This window comes from Bicyclus anynana, chromosome 11, assembly GCF_947172395.1.
Source record: "Bicyclus anynana chromosome 11, ilBicAnyn1.1, whole genome shotgun sequence".
Classification (NCBI taxonomy): Eukaryota; Metazoa; Arthropoda; class Insecta; order Lepidoptera; family Nymphalidae; genus Bicyclus; species Bicyclus anynana.
The window spans coordinates 5,465,659-5,487,708 of NC_069093.1; the positions used below are offsets into that span (position 1 = coordinate 5,465,659).

Genomic DNA, 22,050 nt, shown 5'->3' on the forward strand with positions numbered 1-22,050 from the left:
AGTCGCCTCATTGATGTCTGTGTGTTTGAAGAACTGAGACCAGTCTGTTTCTTGAAGGTCTTTTAATATTTGGTCATAGTTTACCTTTTTTGAGTATTTTACTTGAGCTGGAGTACTGTGTTTAGGTTTTCCGATTGAAAACAGCACAGAATCGTGATCACTAATGTCTGATCTACAGACCACAATATTAATTGGTAACCGTGACTTAATCAGAACATGGTCCAGACAGTTTGGGCCTCTTGTTGGAAATGTATGACCAGGTGTGAAGCCGTACTGGGCCGTTAAGTTCAAGTACTCCTCTGATTTTGTATCATTTACGTCCTTTTTAATATCTATATTAATATCACCAACGATAAAACAACTTTCGGATTTGGAATTTTTTATTACTACTTCTAAGGAGCTTAAAAAGTTGTCAATATTTTTAAAAGACGGTGATCTGTAAATGCATACTATTGATGTACAGGAATTTAGTTCCAAGAGTAGACAGTTTGCATCTATGAATGTAGGCTCTGTCAAATTAATTTTAAGATATTTTTTAAAGTATATTACTATGCCATCATTTTGATTGAGATATTTTTTAGAGTTAAGTTGTTCATAGTTATTAAGTGTGTGTATGTTATCGCTATCTGATAGCCAACACTCTGTCAGAATAATTAAATCTGGCTGAAAATTCAGGTCTTTGATGAAGATAATTAAATAATCCAAATTTTTGCGAATACTTCGTATATTCTGAGATAGAACTGTTATTTGATGATTAGTGTCGCCTAGATATCGGATACACAAGTTGGGTTCGTCTACATATGTACTTGTCGCAGCAGAAATATTATTATCTAATTCATTTATCAATAATGTGTTAGAACCCGTGATAGTTAGAGTAGGCATCAACTATTATTTGAGGTGCAGTTTTATGGTATAATTTAAGTACAGGTACATAGTAAGTAATATGCAGACTAGCTGAAGATTTTATATTTCTGAAGGCTGACTTGGAATATGTATTTTTGTTTGAGTTAAGTGTAATTATGGTATTGTAAATATTGCTGGTTGTATGTTCATAGGTGCACGTATGTTTAGTGAATGAGTGACATGAGCTTGTAGTATAGTTATTATTAAAGTAATTCAAAGTCTGTGTAGATATGTGTAGGTTGAATAATTTTTTCGTTGTGAAAATGTAACTTGAAACATGGATTCTCTTTAGTAATATTATAAAATAGCTGTTATTATTAATTTTACACACTACACGCAGAGGGTATGTAATAACACGGAATGTAAATATATAAATGAATGTAAATTGTAAATAGTTATGGGAGTTAATAGTTATGTATAAAGTTAATTTAATTATTTTTGTGTATATAAATAGTGTAAGACTTGTGCAACGGTAAATAGTTTTTGAGTACATGTTTAAAACAGTAAATAAATGTATTTCTCTTAAAATGTAACTTGAAACATGGATTCTCTTTAGTAATATTATAAAACAGCTGTTATTATTAATTTTACACACTACACGTAGAGGGTATGTGATAACACGGTATGTAAATATATAAATGAGTATAATTTGTGAGTAGTTATGGGAGTTAATAGTAATGTACAAAGTTAATTTAATTTTTTTTGTGTGTATAAATAGTGTACGACATGTGCAATGGTAAAAAGTTTTAGAGTACATGGTTAAAACAGTAAATAAATGTGTTTCTCTTAAAATTATTAGCAGTATAGGCATATTAAAAGTAAATATAACTAGGCAAACATTTTCAAATAGATCGTAGGTTATTAAAAAAGAATTATATCTTACAATAGTTATAAGGCTATCACTCACTGTTTGCAATATTTGAATAAGGCTTAGATAACACTTTAGGTCGGTAGTAGATTTTGAAAAGTATGTAGTAATACGGTATATAGCATTATGAATCCAGGAACAGATAGAAAAACCAAACAGTCACGCTGCCTGAGATTGGGATGACTTCACAGCGGCACTGTCGAGCTTCGCCAGTTGTTCTTCGGACCTAATATGAATATGTGGTTCTCCTTCTTTTCTTCTCATGTAGACTCTGTCATAAGCAGTCCAGCAGAACTCATAGTTCCTTGATTTAGCAGCTTCCCTACATAAATAGAAAAGCTTCCTTGTCTTGCTCGTCAGGCTATCGGAAACATAAATGAGTTTATTATTCCCGATTATGCCAAGGTCGGCTGTGCTGAGAGCGGGGCCCAATTTATTTTTTATATATATTTTTGTGGCGTTAAGGAAGTCTGTCTTGATTAGAGTGTTAGAGAACTCCAACATCAATGTCGAACTTGTCGGATCGCGCTTATTTGGAATTCGGTAAACGTCCCGTAGGTCGCTTGAGTTTAGTTTAACATTGAGATGAGCCGACAACTTCTGTATCATTGAGAATAGGTCGCGTTTTGTTTCGGCCTTACGCTTAGGGACGCATCTCACTTCAACGAGGTATTTAACAGAGTTGCGCTCGATTAATTCTATTTTATTTTGCAAAAAATTACATGAATCTGTCAACTGATTTTGATCCTTTTCCAGCACTTTAATTTTTGACTGTAAATCTAGTACCTGGTCGGCGATAAAGCCTAGTGATTTCTCAATATCCTTGTTAGTAGATGTGATGCAATCGTTTTGTCTTTTAATCTCGGTGATGTGTTTTTCAAGTGAATCAAGGCGCGTGTTTTGTCTATCCATAAAGGTACTGAACATATCCTTAATTTCGCTTCGGAACAAGGTAAAAACATCGCCCGGCTCTTCATCGTTTAGTCGCTTCGCTCGTTTAGTATGAGTCTGAGTTGTATCTTGCGCCGGTGTTAAGAAAGAGATATTAGAGTCCGATGCAAAATGAACCTTATGTTGTAGCGCAGGTGGATCCATTTCGTACGACCGAGTCGTTGATAAATAGTTAGCAAGTGGGTAGTTTCAATAAATGGCGCGTTTGCGTAGCCGTGATCGGCGCTTGGCCTCAGCGCGGAGTATTAGGTTTATAACTGTAACTCGTCACTTACTTGCGCACTTGTTACGCTGCGTGATTTATTTGTTTACTGGATAACCTCTTCGCGGTTTTAACGTCCAAATATTTCACTTCAACTTAACTTTGTTTTAGGATTAATTTACGTATATACTATTAACTTAGTTATTAAAACTTTGTGAATTGTTACTGACGTGATGTGATACGTCCACACTAGACGGAGGTCCGGGGGGAAGTGACCCAATATGATAGCCCAAATCTTCTAACTTCGGTAACCACAATATCAATCTTATAACTCTCATTTATTTATTAGTCATTATTTTTAAATTTTTAACAATGTTCATATAAAAATAATATACAAAACACTATTAAAAATTTATAAAATAAATCAACCCTCCCGCTGCGGGACATTTTAGTGCCCAAGCAACCGGTGGTCAGGGCTCCAGAGTGAGGAACCTCCTCACAATACGCACCGTCTCAAGAATCCGACTCTTGATCCAACAGTTAAGTGAAAGCTTCATAAGGTGTTGGTCGAAGCTTTTACCGCAATATCTTATTATATCAAATTATTATTATACCTGTTATAACATGTATCTTAGAATCAAGACACTTTAATCGATAGATTATTATTTTTCTGAACTAAATTTTTCTATGTGTACGTATAAAAATTTCTGTTATGAAAATTATTTTTGAAAACAAACTAGGAAAATATTATTTAAAATGTTTTCCAAACAATATTTGAATTGAATGGAGGTAGGCAAACGGCCCAGCAAAAATAACCTGAATAAATATTGAAGTCTGAAAAGTGCTTTTAATAAAGCTTTTAGAATCACTAAAATAAAGGAAGTTGTACAACGCACTTAATTTTTAATATTTGGATAAGAAAAAGCATTTTTGCAGGGAAATTTGATCTGGCTCAGAATGGCTTATTGTTTTTTTACTGTGGTTTTTCGTAATTCCTATTTCCCAACATTGTAACTTTTTAATGAATCCTCTTACATTCGAGTAAAGAAGACTTTTGAGTCTGTATAATGCTACTGTTAAGACTAATTTAGTAAGTACGAGTATACATACGTATAATACAGAAGATTTTTCTGATTTGAATACCCAGTTGTAACTTAGTTATTTAGTCAGTTGCAGTTGTAACTTGCTAACTTGTAACAATTGTATATACTCATGCAAAGAACCCGAAGTCAAATACAAACAGTAAACTAAGCGTTGGCAAATTATTGTTAACTTTAAAATATACTTAATTAAATAACATAATATTGAAAATTTTGAAAAACGCCCGAAGATCATGAAATTGTTGACACTCTCGATCAAGTCATCAATATTCGCTTTCATTACAGTATATTTGCAGACATTCGATTGTTCTTACCTACTTTCACCCACCACATATTTTAAGCGGCTCAACCGATTTTCATCAAAACACACACTCGCACAAAAGTAACCTTTAATACAAAACAAAAATTGAAATCGCTTCATACGTTCGGCAGCTATGGTGACACAGACAGACTGACAGACAGACAGACAGGTGCCTTATAACACCCCTCCATTTGCGTGAGGGGTTAAAAATTCGAATATGAGAATATGAAAAGTCCTTCATTTTTAGAGTTACTTAAGGTCTTGAACATTTATCATAAAAACGAAATATAATGTGATTCAAGATTTTTTTTAATTCAACCCCAAAAATGGTGAAATAGGGTTTAAAAGTTTTCATTGACTTCCACGGGTACGAAGTTGCGAGCGTCCGCTAGTAAATATTTTATCTTCGTATTCCGAGGTAAAAGGTGGGAGAAATCGTGGGAGACCCGGAAGTTATACTACTACTTAAACACCCTGTATATAGGTGTGCTATCACTGAGCCACAATTTTGCCTGATAGTAAGCAGAAATATAGCCTACGGTAAAACGCGCTTATCTCGAATGTCCCTATTCATTCTAGATGGGAAGATATCCACGTTCTAGTAAGACAAACATCTTAAAGTGCATTCAGATCTACGGCTTGCAAAATTGTAGTGAAGAGTTTCCTTACATTGTGACTCAGCAAAGCGTGCGATGACGCAGTGCGAGTAGACGAAATGTAACCAAACATGAACGCAAAATACAGCATCCCAGTGATCTGCAACGCCATCGTCAACCAAACGTCTCGAGGATTTGAGAAAAACGCTGGTGTACATCCACAACCTGGGAAAAAAAAGAATTACTATCAAAAAGGCTAAAGGCTATAAAGAAGTAAAGGCTAAGAAATATCAAAAAATACTTTAAACTTTGTCGCCATGTAGCTCGTCGATTATTTTTCTACAAACGCTAACGCTTCGAAAGTTAAAAAAATGTATGGGAATGATATTTATGACCGATAGGTCACGTGAACAAGTAGTCGATCGTATCTGTTATTCACATACATTTTGTTAGTTTTTGAAGCGTTAGCGTTTGTAGAAAGAGTCACATGGTTAGAGTTCCAGGCAATAAACTTAAAAATAGTAGGTACAATTTTGATAAAGTTATTTACCAACAAATATTTCAAAAACCCAGTAGAAAGTGTGGATATATTGTGATACAGCGGCTGAAAAAAATATGTTAAATTGAATAATAAAATTATATTTATTAGTCAGGAATCCGTAGAACTTTTTTTTACAACTGATTACTATTTATCTCGATGATACCAACAAATTTCTTTTTACGAAAATTCTTGATTCTGGTAGCTTACTGATTCACCAGGAAATAAAAAATTCTGAGCGTTGGAACGAGATAATGTACCACGCAATTTGTAGGACATTGTGGCTGTTAAGTTATATAACTAATAATTAAGCAACAGTAAATAAATCTGGTCAGTAACAACTTTTGGTAAATTACCCTCCTCCCAACTTGTGTCAAACGGTTTTTTTACTGTTTCTTAATTAATAATTACATTCTTCATTTAATCACTTGTAAAAAATGTTCTACGCAAAAATTCTTTGCATCGTTTCACCAGGCTAAGTTAAAAAAAATTAAGTTCTTAACTTTTATTTATTTCATTTAACAAGTTACATAATAAATAACAAAATAAAAAAAATGTTTTTTACAAAAAACATTGAACCGACTTCAAAAACACTAAAAAGCAAAAAAAACAACATTGTATACCTATTTATGTCCTTCCTTTTGATTGGTTTCAAAGCGGTGCTAAGCCAAATAGGCTCTTAAAGTTTCATTTGGTTTTTGACAAAGCCCTCAAACAGATCACGAAAAAATAAACATACGTGACGAATTTCCAATCCAATCCGCATTGGGCCAGCGTAGTGGACTAATGGCCTAATCCCTCTCATTCTAAGATTCGAGCTCAGCAGTGAGCCGAATATGGGTTGATAATGATGATGATGATGAAATAAATAGGATCAATTAGCTATTTATCATTGTATGAATGAATGAATGAAATATACTTTATTGTACACCAAAAATAATAATAACAGGCAAGAAATTAACTTAAAAACTAATGTACAATTGGCGGCCTTATCGCTAATGAGCGATCTCTTCCAGACAACCAATCGAAAAAAGAGAAAATAAATACAAGGAATAATGCATAATGACGGGTGTACACATAAAAAGAGAAGTAGAAGATATATTACACTTAGATAATAATATATAAAATCAAAATCAATATATTTATATATATATATGAACACATACAAATATACATACATACCTACCAACAATTACATATATTCCTACATAAATAAGGATACTTACAAATAAATATATATATATATATATATAACATAAGCATACATACGAAAATTTTATTTAAATAATTTAGATGTAAAAAGTAAGAAACAAGACAACATCAACAATTATTTAAACATGAACAAATAAATAAAATCATTTAAACGAAAATAAATACGGAATGATAAAAAGGTCAAGGAGGAAAGAAGTGCATATTTACCAGTTGTTTGAAAGAAGCTAGAGATTGCGCACGCCGAGCCTCGAGAGGTAAGGAATTCCAGAGGCGAGCAGCTTTTACAGAGAATGATTTAGAATAATAGGAAGTATTATGGGAAGGAATTTTTAGAATGAAATTATCCTCAGATCGAAGTGAGCGACAATGAGAATCACTGAGAAAGTTAAATCGCTCCTTTAGATATGGGGGAGTAGCAGGGTTAAAAAGGACGTTATATAAAATAAAAAGAATGTGAGTATTCCTGCGAAGGCGAATTGAAGGCCACTTGAGTTTATCGCGAAATTCGGAAATATGATCATATATTGTATTATTTTTAAAAATATTAAGCCAAATTATCTTACACTTCAATTCAATTTTCTCATTATTTAAAACCATAATGTTCGTACAATTCACCATGATGTAGTTGGTTTTAGCTAATATACAAGGCGTGCATGAGTTCATAAAGACAAATGCCGTTGCAGAGTTGACAATAGTCAATGCAATTGGAAAAAACTTCAATAAAATAACAGCCTGATTGACTTGCATTATATCGCTCTCCCAGAATGAGAAAGCACCGTTTATTCTGAACACCTGCAACAAAACAAAAAAAACAAAAAAAAGGCGAAAGCAACCTTACAAAATCTTTTGATAGAGTCCACCGAGAAAATCGAATTAATCACTTAAACACTTAAACTGAACTATATTGAATAACAAACATTCTACTCAGGGATCCGTAGAACATTTTTTACACCTGATTACACAAATAACAGCCACAATCTCCTACAAATTGCGTGGTACATTATCTCGTTCCGATGCTCTGATATTTTCATTTCCTGGTACCTCAGTTAGCTACCAGAATCAAAAATTATCGTAAATAAAAAAGTTGATCGTCTAATCGAGATGAAGCTACTCACAAAAAGTTAACTTGTTAGTATCAGGTGTAAAAAATGTTCTACGGATCCCTGACTAGTACACTTTAAAATGTAAAATGCGACTAATTTGGTAAAATGTGATGGAATAAAGATAATAATTGTAGACTTACTAATAGAATGCGATTAATCCTGTACAGATCTGTGTCAGCGTGATCATTTACAAATTTGAACTGAAAAACATGTTATGTAAGCTTTACTAATCATCAATACATTTAAACATTATATAAATAAAACTGTCTGTCTATGATTTTAATATAACTGTGTACTGTGTTCTTAAGTACACCTAAACACAAACATGATTTTAAAAGTTTTGTTGATCTGTGTGTCGGTCTGTCTGTCTTTCTGTTAGTGAAAAACAGAATAACACATCGGCGAAGTCGTGGGTGTCCACTAGTAAACTATAAAAATGAAAAAAAAATTAGAAAACTTGGGACTATCTGAGTTCATACTACGAAAAAGGTCAAAGGAAAATTAAACATTTGTTGCGAAAATAAAAATAATTGTAAGTCATATAGGGGTTGAAAGTTTGCATGGAAAATCCTTCATTTAACAAGTTCACAAGTAAAGGATTAAAACAGAAGGAGCAGACTTCTCGCATCTTCTTTTCTATCTTTCGAAGAAAGAAAGAGTTTTCTTTATCTTCTTTTCGATTTGATTCTTTGAATAACACCAAAAGGATGATAACCAACCCGCATACCCAGGGTGGTCATTTATGCCTAATACCTTGCAATGTATACTACAACACAACAGCTACAGCCCGTAGTCCCTGGCAATCTCGGTATTCCTGGCTCTGGCAGCCGTTACGGTAACAGTGGGCAAAGGGATGTCAAGAATCTCGAGCAGAGAATTCGCTGACGGTTCCAAGACTTTTTCGCTCACCGTGGGCCTCATAAGCAGGCTTAAAGTCACTCAGCGGGCGATAGAGCTATATTTGAAGTGTCTCTGCGTGATCGAATCAGAAATGAAGAGATCCGTAGAAGAGCCAAAGTCACTAACATAGCTCAGCGAGTCACGAAGCTGAAGTAACAAGGCATGTGATTCTAAGAGCAAGCGCTTTAAGCAATCTTATTAAGTATATAATGTGTATTAATAATTGTGTGATAGTAATATAGCAAGTAACATATGCTATATTTTATACGCTTATACTGGGCATAGGACCTACGCAGGAGATATCGCAGGAGTCTTAAATAGTATTAGATAAAAATGTAACAAAATCAACAAAAGTACCAGTTCTTCAAAAGGGAATATGCTGAGGAAGTCCAAAACAAAGGCATGTTTGACATAACGTGTCACTGTCAACAGTGGATGAGTGACCAATAGCGATCTCTCGTCGTAATATGCTACGTAGGCCATCACTACAATATCTATGTACAGCACTATATCCGTCCAGGGGTAGGTGCTGCCCAGTCGGTATTGTTTTGTCTAAAAAAAAAATTTATTTACATAATAATTTAATAAATGAAACAGTCATTTATGTAAAATCTGACGTTTGTGACACTAAAAATTAATAATAGTATTTTCTTTCTCTGCGTAATGCTGCTCTGTTTATAAGCGACGGTGTTTCACTTACTATCCGGTGGGTGGGGTACTTGGTCGATGAGTATTGTTACTAAAATACGGCTAGACCGGTATTGATGTAATTTTTGCATGTACCTATTTAAGTAAGTTTTTGCAAGGTTAAACTTACTTTAATTACGTCCAGTGTAAGTGGCGGTGCCACTTGAATTCGTCGGTTTGTCAAGAAGAGTAACAATTTAGATGGATTATTTAGTAATTGCCTCAATAGATCAACGGTAAGAGCGGTCGGACTCATCACCGAGGGGTGGTGGTTCCATCCCCGCCCCGTTGGTTTATTGTCGTACCCACTCCTAATACAGTATTTCCCGACTAGTAAGAGGGGAATGGGAATATTGATCGTATTAAAAAAAAGATATGGCAAATTTTCTTAAAAAAAGATATTGAAGAGTACAATAAAATCTGAGTTACCTTATAAAAAAAATAAGCTAAGAAACGCATGATTGAACTTACTGCGATATTATAAGGTATAACAACAACGTAGTATATTGCCAATACAAATCTTACTAAACACCAGAGTTTTAAAAACACACCATGCGGGGTTATACATCCAGGCAGGAATATGTATCTGAAGTATCTGTGAAATTTACAGTTATGAGAACTGACTGTGTGTCTATAATCTTTCATTAGACAGTCCATTTAGATCTAGATAATATATCCTATTTAAGCAAAATTGGATTTTATTGAAAAAAAAAGTGTGTCAGCTCCGACGCACGAATGGAGTTTACTCTTTCAGATCGACTGTCTAAATAGATGTATGTCGCCCCGCAGCATACACTATGTTCGTCTCAATACCTACGCCTGAAAGGCGCGCAGAATAGGTTGCGCACAAAAAGCGTAATGCTGTCATTCGTTCATCGAATTTTACTGCCCACATTTTTTTCATACCGGGGGCTATTTAAGAAAAAAATATTCTTAAAGAGTAAACTCCAAAAATAGAACAAAGGGATTCAGCTTTGTGATGATTATACTATTATAGAAAAACAAACATTTGCTAAATGTTTTTTTCCTACTATTTAAATCAATAATATTATGGTTCTAATGTTTTCCTCACTTGTTGGACTTTTTTATAATTACTTACCTCATAATACCCAATTTATCAAAAACTTTTAGGTATTGCATTTTATCTCTTCTGCCACTTATTACCACAAAACTCTCTTTTATTTCTTGCTAAAATTAAAACTTATTTATAGCACATACACATTTCAAAATAATTTTAAAGAAATTAAAATTGAATTTCACTTACCGTTATTTTATTCATCTTTGCGTCTAGTTTTCCCGTTAAAGGTTTGCCTTCTTCATAACGTAAAGCATGTTGACGAATTTCAGAATCATTTATTGACTGAAAAATAACATTTAACTAGGAATTTTAATTTGTTCTTTGTTTAGAAATAATAAATTTAATTAAAATAGTAGAATTATAAAAAAATAATTTGAATATAAAAAATACATAATGGGGGTTAAAGTATTTTCAATAAAAAAATGTAATTTTAAAGGAAAACATTTTCTCAAAATGAGAGGGGTAAGACTAATAGTCCACCACGCTGGCCCAATGAGGATTGGCAGACTTCACGCACACAGAGAATTAAGAAAATTCTCAAAAGAGAGCAGACTCGAGCTGAGCTTCCTCTCAGCAATGAGACGGGTTGAGCTGAGCTGAGCTGAGCGACCCGCCTATGGGTTGATAATGAATGAATGAATGAAAGATACCTGTCGTATGGGTTCACAAATATCGGGAAAAGTGCTCCAACATTGCATCAAAACAGAGTATTCTATATGAAGAAGAATACAATTTGTTGTAGTCACCACCGTGTATACCTACAATATAGATTATAATCAGAAATTAACAGTGAATTTATTTTTCATTTGTGTACACTGATTATGCAAAAATTGAGTTTATTAACTGTAGTTTTCTATATAAAAGACTTTCAAATTCTCAAAATCAACTCATCATCATCATCATAACAGCCGTCATCATATTTCCAAACATCACAATCCTGACCCTGCATCCAGCGAATCCCTGCGATTCGCTTGATGTCGTCAGTCCACCTAGTGGGGAGTCGACCAACACTACGCTTTGTAGTGCGGGGTCTTCGAAATCGACTAATAAAATAAAATTGAAAATTTTTAAAAACCCCCGAAGGTCATGAAATTATTAATTGCACTCTCGATCAAGTCATCAATATTCTATTTCACCGTGCTTTCATTTGAGACACCACTCGAGTATGTTTGCAGACATTCGGTTATTCTTCCCCACTTTCACCCCCAGAATTTTAAACGGCTCAACCGATTTTCATTAAATATGTCTAAGAACACTCGCGCATAGGTTACCTTTCATACAAAACAAACTCGGGAGCTATGGTACCACAGGCAAACTGACAGACAGACAAATAAAACAGAGAGTCAAACTTATATTTGATATGATTAATTATCAAACTACGTTTTGTTTGAAAGATGGCATGATTATGAAGAAGAAGAAATACTTTATTGTATACAAAAAAACAAAACTAATAAAATATAAAACAAAAAAAATTAAAACTAAAAAAATTGCATGATTGTTTGATTATGACTAAATACGATGCAGATTCGATAGATCTAGATTTATTAGATAGATTCGAATGTATGAGCGTTTTTCTATTATCATAGAAACCTGAAATGACTTTCGGGGTTTGTCAAAATGTTTAATTGTAATGTAATAAAAACAAGTTACCTTAGGAAGCCCATACAACATTTCGATAACACCTACATCACTGCCAGGTCCAAGAGATGATTCAACCTTCCCGAGATTATTTAGTTTGTTACAATATCCCTAAAATTATATTTATCTTTATATATTTTTTTTATTCTTTACAAGTTAGCCCACAGTCTCACCTGGTGGTAAGTGATGATGCAGTCTAAGTTGGAAGCGGGCTAACTTGTTAGGAGGAGGATGAATATCCCCAGCTGAGCCGATTGAGGTTTTCTTAATTGGTCCAGGTCTGGCTGGTGGAAGGCTTCGGCCGTGGCTTGTTACCACCCTACCGGCAAAAACGTACCGCCAAACGTAACGTAATTTAGCGTTCCGGTACGATGTCTTGTATAAACCAAAATGGGTGTGGATTTTCATCCTACATTGCATCATCACTTATTGTAGTCAAGGACGCACTTGTAAAGAATTAAAAAAAACCATTTTGTATGACAATTATCAAAGCTGTCCGATAACAGATATTTTCAGATTCGAAACAAAAATTACGAATTAATATTTAGCGTTTAACAGCAAGATGTACAAGACATTTTATATTTTTAATTTAAACAGCTAAAGCGTGAATTTGCAGTGGTTGTTTCTTGCCATCTTTAATTCAAACACTTTCAGGAGTTAGAGATATCTACTAGTCAAGCGCGCTACTATTTAGATCTCGTAACTTACTGAAGTGTTTATCAGATAGTATGGGTACGGTGACATTCGCCTGTACGACGTTCATAATACGTACTATTATCAACGCACCATCATACATGAAACGAAATGCAGGCATGATTGAAGAAAAACGTAATTATAAATGAGAGCAACCAGTTTAAAATCGAAAAATTATGAATCAAAAAAAATACCATTTTCAAAATATACATGTCTCGGCCAATGTCCGCTGCGTGTTGAACAATCTCATTATCTGGCAATACTATTGTTTTAGATTTGGAGGCTAGTGTTTGCAGAAAATCCCGACTACAATCCTTAATGGAAAAAAAGATTAAAAATTAAAACTTATTCTTATTTTGTTGATGTTTTAAAGAAAACTTTTAAAGCTCAATGGCAAAGCGGCCGGACTGATCACTATCGAGGTTCATGAGAGGTTACGGGTTCGATTACCCTCTGGACCGTCGTAACCACAAACTGAACAACACATTCTGTCCGACCATTTTGAGGGGAACAGGAATTTTGGTCATATATGTAAGGTATGGTAAATATTATTATAAAATTTTGATTTTGATTAGTTTCAACTATCAGGTTTATCTTCAACCATAGGAACTAAACTCTATCTTAATATGAGCCGAATATTTTGCAGGGATTTCAAAACACAAAAATCCTGAGTGACCCATCTTAGATTAAAAAAATATAACAATGTTATAAGAGTAAATACGCAAGCAACCCAGCGTAACTGTTTGCGACGTTACTCAAAACGAGCCGATTTCAAATCAATGGATTTGACTTAATGAATTTGACAATTAACATGCATTCATTATTTATGTGTTATTGTGGAGGGAAGGTATCAGTCTAACATTACTCAAATACCCTCTTATACATTCCATAAATAAGAGCGTATTTGATGACATGCTCAGTTGTTTGTTAGGCAGCGTGGACACCGTCACGCTGCTAGCCACGTTAGTGATTTTGTGAAATAATGTTTGTTGTAATTATTAAAGATGTTCGTGCTGTAAATATATATAATGTTGTAATTATCGATCATAAATTGTTTAGTGTCGGCACGCAGAGTGGTGAGTGTTTATGCATTTTAGGTATCCCTTGAACCTATTCCCAGGGTCACAAGTCCTGGGAGCTACTTGAGGTGTTTCCTCTACCACAAAATAATGGTACAGTCACACTGTCGCAGCTACTCTTTACGTCACAATTTATAATAATTTACCTGAAACAGTGGACAGCACAATAGTGTTTCTATCATCTCCAAAGATAGGATTTCTTGTTGTATGTTACTGGACATATCTTTGAATATTTCGTCATTTGAAACTGCGTTATTGTAGTACCTTGCAAAGAATTATAACACTAATATTTTAAAAAGCAAAAGTTTGTGCCTGTGTGTATAATTATTACTTTTTACACCACTACTATACCGATTTGGCTGAAAATTGGAATGGAGATAGTAAGAATCTGATCTGGATTAACACACAAGCTAATTTTTATCCCATAAAAGCCCATGATAACCGCGTAATTTGTAAATAACTGATTTTCATGCGGCAAAACCAATATTAATATAATGTATATCGATAATAGAAGTAGTAGGTAGTTCTTGAACCCTGAAAAATATTTATTCATACCATAATAGTGCTCAAATTTTATGGACGAGTATATAATATTCATGTAAGAGTATGTGCGAGTCGGAGAAAATTATTAAAGTAACAAACTATGGCGGTAAGGCGTTTTCCGTCCAAAAAGAACGTCCATTTTAACTGGATTGGATATTTAAAATCTTGTGATGACCTTGTTGGATAACTTTCAGGGCCTTATTTGTTAAATTGGACGCATAAAAATCTGGAAGATAATTTGAAAGGAAAACCATGGTTTACTACATTCATAGTTTTGTTCGACTATCTATTAATATCACATGGACAAAATTTAAGCAGTATGGTCATGAATAAATATTTTGTTTTTAAACTTAAGGACTGTTAAGAACCAACTGACAAAGTCCATAAGAAATAATAATAAATACTGTATAATAACCATAGAAACAGACATTATAATTTTTCAATTCATGAAACATTTTTCTTTAACAACGAACACTTTTATAAAACAGAATCCTTTTTATACAAGGACTGACCTATTTAAATAATTCTCGTGAAGTCAGCAGTAAAGTGAGCTCACCATTGAACGCAAAAGAACTCACCCGTGCCTTGATTTTCACACTGACGTGATTCACTGAGAGGAAATAAAAGAGCTCCCTCATAGACTCCTGGGGTGAAATAGATTATAAAATTAATTACTTTTATATTAATTCAAGCGTAAAATTTGTCTTGCGCACACTATCCGTCTCAAAATGTTGTTTATGCATCCTAGGTCATTAGAACTTTAAAATAATTATAGCTAATTTCAGTAATCACTTACCATCAGGTGAGATTGTAGTAAGGGGCTAACTTGCAAAGAATAAAAAAAAACACAAGACATTATATACGTACTTTTAAAGTTACTTATATCTAACTTTATAGGTACTTACCTTGAATTTTAATTTCCGTTTCGTTGATAATACGTATATTGAGCAAATCTTGGCGATGTAGAAAAATGACAAATAAGCTCCCAATATTAAAATGAACACAATCTGAAAAAGTAAATAAATAAAAATTATTAAAATACTATTAAAATAGTTTTAATTAACAACTTACAAAATAAATTAGAATTTGAACAAAATATGTTGGTTATTTTTTGTACCGTCTCGTAAATCTATGGTTATTTTTTAAGACCCAACTTAAAAAAGAGAGGTGTAATTAGGTTGACGTGTCTACCTCTGTAGCTTCTACACGAATGGACTTAATGGATTATTAAGGCACGGATTTTAGTTTAAAAGTAACGTAAGAACCATTCCGGGTTCTTAGCTATTTTTAATGGAGATCAAAGGAATCGATAAAATATTTATTCAATATATTTAAAAGTTAAAAGTGTCCTAGCTGTCGAGCGTTTTTAGTGTTAACTCATGCTTTAAAATATACTTAACGAATTTATAAGAGTTTAGCAAATGTGTTGCTACACCAATTTAGGGTTTAATTGTGTATCACTATCAATAGATTCAAAAAACACCTAACACAAGTAAGCAAAATAAAGTATGTGAGTAAAAAAAATGTTAAAAATAAAACGTACCTCAAAAATAATAATGTCAAACTTCAATTAGTGGGCTACTATCATATTTCGAGATAATACTTGAATACTAAACCTTAGCAACTTTGTTCGTAGCAGTCCCAATAGTCCGCGCGGGCCGGGGGGCGTTTATCGATGAATGAAAAACCCACGACTATGCGTGCGAAGAAGTGAGGTGCATCACCTCCCTTCTTCGCACGCATGATTTCCCACACGCACAGGCTTTCCCCCCGTCGCCCGCATATCATGGTAGTGTCATCAACGAACTTGCCACACTATAATTCTAATGAAAACGTACCAATATCAAATCCTCAGTTCCTGGTGATATTTCGGATGTTCCACTGCCAGTGAACACCGAAGTACCAAAAAATAATGAAGAAGTCATTGGCCTTTCATGCTTAGCATCGTTTGTGACAAATATTTTCGTCTCCCAGTAGATAAGTAAGGACATCCATGAATTCTAAAAAGATGTGATAAATCTTAATATATAAATGCGAAAGGTCATCTCTCGCATTTATCTCAAAAACAGCATGACTTACAAAGATGAAATTTTGCAAGGGAGTCTAATAGTTAGTACGTATCCGTTAAGAAGGGATTTTGCGATAGGGCCGGATTAAAGAGGTCTAAATGCTCTCGCAAGTTTATATGAAAGTCCTCAAATTTTCATGCTACTAACTTGTGGTAAGGAGGTGGTTTATAGTTGGAAGACGTCCGTTACAAACTAATTTTGGGACAGGGCCGGATTAAGAAGGTCAAGTTGTAAAAGAGTTAACGGACTAATATGAAAATGCATACAAAGAAAAAGAAAAGAAAAGGAAAAAGTAAAGAAAATTTACACCAATTTAACCAATTTTTACGCGGACGAAATCGCGGGCGTCCGCTAGTTCAAACATATAATCACTATTTACTATTTTGAACTACCTATTTATGCTTCCGTTTCATTTATAAACTGTAAGATATACTAAAAAATATGGAAATCTATACTAATATTATAAAGAGTTTGTTGTATTGTAGGGGGTCATCACTGGATCAAACGAACCGATTTTGAAAAATCCTTTACAACTTGAAAGCCATGTTATTTGTGAGTATCATAGGGTCTATGTTATCCCCGTATTTTCATGGTAACAGAAAGTATGCGAGTGTAACCGCGTTTGCTAGTAAACAATAAGAAAACATGAATGGATGTTATTTAATTTTCATATTATGAATAAATTATACCTCTCCACATAAGTTTTTCGGGCAAGCACTAAGGTATAAAATGCATCCTGACCAATAGCAGAATATCAATGAAAGTAGACAATATTTCGTACAACATAAAAACTGAAATAGATAACGTTTATATTAAAAATCACAGTTTTGCTACAAAATTTCAATGAATGATAAATTATACGACGTAAATACTGCATAGTATACTCCATGGTTTGTTTATTTAATAACTTTTAAATATAGTAAATATAAAAACTTAAAACAAACTTTCAGGAAGATATTAAAATTAAATACAAAACAAAATCAATGATACATAATATTTTTTTATTTCTTTGCAAGGCAACCCTTGATTACAATCTCACCTGATGCAATATAATGCTGGAAGCTGGAAGCGGGCTAACTTGGTAGGAAAATCCAAACTCCTTTCGGTTTCTACACGACATTGTACCAGAACGCTAAACCGCTTGGCGGTACGTCTTTGCCGGTAGGGTAACCGGCCGAAGCCTCCCACCAGCCAGACCTGCACCAATTATAAAAACCTTTATCGGCCCAGCCGGGGATCGAACCTAGGAACCTCGGTATTGAGAATAAACCGCGCATACCACTGCGCTGCGTAGACTATTAAATTTATTTCCCATTTTATGAGCAAGGAACATATTTGTATTTATTTTAAAACTTACATTTGCATTGTCACTGAAATTCCTTTGCCATTTGTGCATATAATCCCAAATATGCCATATTTGTATCGTAGGAAACATGATTGCTATTTGCGTAGCTATTGATTCGCCCTGTGGGTCCAGTGTATCCGTAAATATATATATAGGGAAAACTGATACAACATCGAGGTAAAAACCAAGTGCAGACATTTTCTCCTCCGCTATCTCCCGCACTGTTTCTTTTCTAACATTCTGCAATTCAAATTAGCCTACTATATCATAACTAGGAATAATTTGCATATTAAAAGTGAACAATGAAATGGTAGAAGTATCTTTGAGAATTTTAAATTGTAAAATGTTTCAGTGAAAAGCGCAATTTTTCGCCCTTTTCTCGACTTCAGTATAATTAGTACTGAGAGCAAAGATTGTTTAGATATAAACTATTATTTAAGATTCTGTTATGTAATACTTTGTAAAATGAAGATTGTTATCTTAAGCTAGCGCTCTACCTTGGCGCTGAACGGGTGTAATTGATTATTAAAAAAAATAAAAAGCCCGGTGAGCAAAAGTAGTTTTAGTTCAAAACTTAAAAATCCGCACTGATTAAGTCGCAAAGACTCAATACTGCCTGTTATTTAAACTGTTTTGTTTTGCGTGGATGAAGTCTTCTTCTTCTTCCTAATCATTACAAGGTACATAAAAAATGTAAGTGCTTGTAACTAGTGCTTGCGACTTCAAGTTAACTGACATACCCTCATTTGCTTATTGCTTATAGCTATTTACACAATACCAAACCCAAAACTAGCTTTTTTTATAATTTTTGTATCTCTGTCTGTCTTTTTATTTGTCTGGGCTAACCTTTGGCACGGCTAAACCGTTTTTAAAGGGACTTTCAATGGAAGATAGAGGACCATACACTCCGGAATCGGAGGCAAAGGTCATATCCACTGGGCTATCACGGAACATGGACCAATCTTTTTTTTTTATATCAATAAAATCCAGGGTACGGGATTTATAAAAATGTGAATTTGACGTGGATGTAGTCGCGACTATCTGCTTCTTTTTTTTTTTGTTTTTTTATTCTTTACAAGTTAGCCCTTGACTACAATCTCACCTGATGGTAAGTGATGATGCAGTCTAAGATGGAAGCGGGCTAACTTGTTAGGAGGAGGATGAAAATCCACACCCCTTTCGGTTTCTACACGGCCTCGTACCGGAACGCTAAATCGCTTGGCGGCACGTCTTTGCCAAATATGAGCTTCTTTCAAATATGATCACAACTGTTCACCTTCTCAACTATAGCCGTAGTGAGCTGTATGTAAATGTTCAGCAGCAATCCAGCAAACACAATAGCGCCCAGAACCCTCTCCCAATCAGACACAGACGAGACGATTGCCGAGTGTGGGCACATCACACAGACATACAACACCAGTAGGAAGTGAGCCATGTCGAGCATATTTGTCTGAAAATATTAATTTAAGACATTACAACAATTACGTACATTAATATAATAATTAAATAATACTCTATCTTATTTCTTTACTTTTCTGAAGAATTTTTAAAATATTTAAAACATAAGACGCCATTTTTCTTGAATAATATTGGAAGTTACTGATGCGACGCTTCGTGTCGTACTGACTGGAGAATGTATTCGTTTTTGAATTTTGTATTTGATGGGGCTACGATACCGACAATTGATTAATCTGTGTATAACGCTTACATGGAGTCAGAACACATTGATTGCGGGTTATTCTATTCTTGCGAGTTACGGTATTTCTTTAAAAAAATTACCAATTATGTTTGTTGTAAAAATTGCATTGATTTTTAAGTAGTTATAAGTTTTATGTGTAACCTTAGACTAATCCTCTTGTCTTATGGGTAAGCCCTTTTTGATGCAAAATATTAACTTTTAATATTTTAATTAAAAAAGTATTTAATTTAAAGAAATACAAAAACGACAATCATTTAGAGTACCTACCTATTTTTCCTATTATCTTATCTACCAAATCTAATAAGTTCCCACCACGCTATAGTAAAAGCATCATGGCTTTCCTACCAATATGCCAAAGATTAATATTTTGTTCGATTGTAGGGATTTCTATTTTACGTTAAAACATTTTTTACTTCCATTCTTTCAATAGTGGAAGGGAATGCAGAAAAGTACTAAGTATTCAATTGTAAATAAAAATCATCGAATTAAGGAGAATTTTCATCATAATTATCATGAATTGCCGATTTTATTCTAGTTACGTACGAAGTCTGTATTCGGTTCCAATATCCAAGGGAAATTAGCGCGGAGACAAATTCGAGGCTCTTCAATTGTTGAAATATTACTGGCCATTTTATACAAATCTAGATATTCGGTGGTAAATTTCTGATGACTGATATTGTTTTCATCTTAAACAAAAAAGTTAAGGAGAAATAAATCCAATCCATATATCCTATCCATCCATATATCCAATCCATTCACATATCCAATCCAATCAATCAATATCCAAAACCAAAACAAAAATCATTTATTTCATGTAGGCTTAGTTTACAAGCACTTTTAAAAATGCCAAGGTTGGCTATTAGGTAGGCAAAGACCATGGGTTCGGAAGGCAGGTTCTGCTAAAAAGAGCCGGCAAGAAACTCCACAGTTGATCTTTCAAAAATCATACAGGATTATATCCTCAGGTTGACTGGAAACAACCATCTACTAACACTATAAACCATATAAAAATAATACATTTCGTCAAAACACTCAGGTAAAGTTCGTAGTCCAGGCTAGATAGTCAAGTTACACTATTTTGTTACGATTTGGCTGAAAATTTGTGGAGACGTAGCTTAGAACCAGGAGACGGATGGAGTAGGGACGGTAGGAGGTAGGGTTTTACGCGGACGAAGTCGCGGGCGTTTGATAGTTTATAATAAAGTAAATAGATGTGACTAACTTGAAATTCGATAAAAATTGTGTGAAAACGTGTAATTTGTGTTATAAACGGAAAATTTGAAGGTAGTAATTGAATTTCTATACCTCTGGGGGTAAATTGTCTTAAGTACATCTTCTTACATCTAATAATCCACGTCCATTCCAATATTATAAATACGAAAGTCCGTCTGTCTGTTGAACCGATTTTGAATGAATTTTGGTACAGAGATATTGGACCTAAATAGAACATCGGCTACATTTTGTGTACTTAAAATATTCAAGACTCCCACGGGTTTAGTAAAGAGTTTAATCTTACGCGGAGTAAGTCCCGAGCGAGTCTAGATGTCATTACCTTTGTAATACATATGGGAATCATCAACAAACGTTGGATCTTCTTCTTCGATTCCGGCCAAATGGTTTTTGAATAATTTCATCGGTCTATAACGTGTTCTAATGAGTCGTGAGTCATTTTGATCATATTTGGCTATCGCGCTCTGAAATCACACTATATCATCGTGACTATAACACACACATCTAATGAAAATTTGATGAAGTTAATGTCTATAATAAATATTAAAACACAAAAACATCCGTCTTCAAAGATATAAACCTACCCACGAAACTTAAAACGAAATATATTTTCTACAGGCGGTAAGGTGGTAGTATAGGTTGAAATTTTTTTTTTAATTTATATGGGACCAACTTCGATGTTATACCTACCCTTTCTAATAAAATGAGAATTTATAAAATCGGACCAAGAAAAAAGAGATACATGAAAAAATATACGCGTCGAATTAACGACTTTTTTGAAACCGGTCAAGAGGCCGGAGTGGTTGATGAGAGGTCATGGGTTCGATCCCCGCCCGTTGGACTATGTATAGTCGTGTCGTACTCCTAGAACAATCTATATGACATACCTAATATATAGATCATATTTACCTAAAACACATAGTAAATATTCTTTTTATAAATAAAATAATTAGGAAGGGAGACGATGAAAATACCTAGAGTAAAGAACTATGCGTTCTTTACTCTAGGTATTTTTATCGTCTCCCTTCCTAATTATTGAAACCATGTAGTATATAATACATTTAATTTTACTATCTAATAATTAGAAAATTATTACCTGTTTTTGTTTAGAATTTAATATTCTTAAATTGACTTTATTCCGAATCATTTGTAACATGTGGGGGCTTTCAGTCATTGCTCGCATAAAATCTGTTCTTCGTAATACCTAAAACCGTTTCCCATATACGTAGATTACAATTGTACAATAAAGGTCTCCAATATCTGCCTTTTTTCCCTGGGACATGCTTTTACGCAACACGGCCGCAAAATGCACAGG

At 33.9% G+C, this 22,050-nt stretch overlaps 1 pseudogene; it reads right to left on the reverse strand.

Annotated features, from left to right (window-relative positions):
- Positions 1-22,050, reverse strand: part of LOC112055194 (uncharacterized) — a 54,620-nt pseudogene that overhangs the window by 25,734 nt on the left and 6,836 nt on the right.